The following is a 770-nucleotide window of genomic DNA, read 5'->3' on the forward strand; positions in this document are numbered from 1 at the left end:
GAATGGAATTGTAGCTATAGGTATATGGGTTAGGATTTACAATGCGCATCTGTGGTGAACACAATTCAAGCCATAACCATGCTCAAAGAGATAGAAATAATTGTGTGCAACTTTCTCTCTCATAGCAGGAAACTGGAGAACAAGGAGGTAGCATGCCCTATGAAGCAACTTGGTGATCAGTAATAAACTGGGGCCAGACCCTGCTTATCCGACTTCCAGACCACACCCTGTGGCTATCTCAGCTCCACGTGAAGAGCTTTCTCACATTTTAAAACTTTAAATATGAAAAGGAAGTCAGTTTCCATTGGAGAGAACAGAATGAACATGGGTCTCAGGAACTTTGATGATTTGACAGGACACAGAGCAAGTCCTACATTAATAAAGACCCAGGGATAAAATCTTTTGTATCTATCTACCCAGTGTATTTAACATATACATTGTTGTTGTTGTAACCAAAGCAATTGAGCAGGCAAGAAGCATACTGAGAAATCAATATCCCTTGCCGCTTAATAATGACATATCATTTCATAAAAATGGAATGCCACAGCATGGTGGCAGCTGATGCCATTTGTTCTTGATGGTGACAGTCTGTAGGGTTTAAGAACACACTAGGCATAGAAAGCACATGCTTTTCAAGTCCCTTCCAACAGGTGGATGTTTACCAAGAAACACACCTTATTTTGAGCAGCCTAGCAGGATCCACTCAAACACAAGAGACTGTCAATGTTTTACAAGTCATTATAATGTATCTCATTTTCCTTGGTGCTAGC

The sequence above is a fragment of the Orycteropus afer genome, unplaced genomic scaffold (assembly GCF_000298275.1).
Source record: "Orycteropus afer afer isolate SDZICR_OR568_19922 unplaced genomic scaffold, OryAfe1.0 scaffold00161, whole genome shotgun sequence".
Lineage (NCBI taxonomy): Eukaryota > Metazoa > Chordata > Mammalia > Tubulidentata > Orycteropodidae > Orycteropus > Orycteropus afer.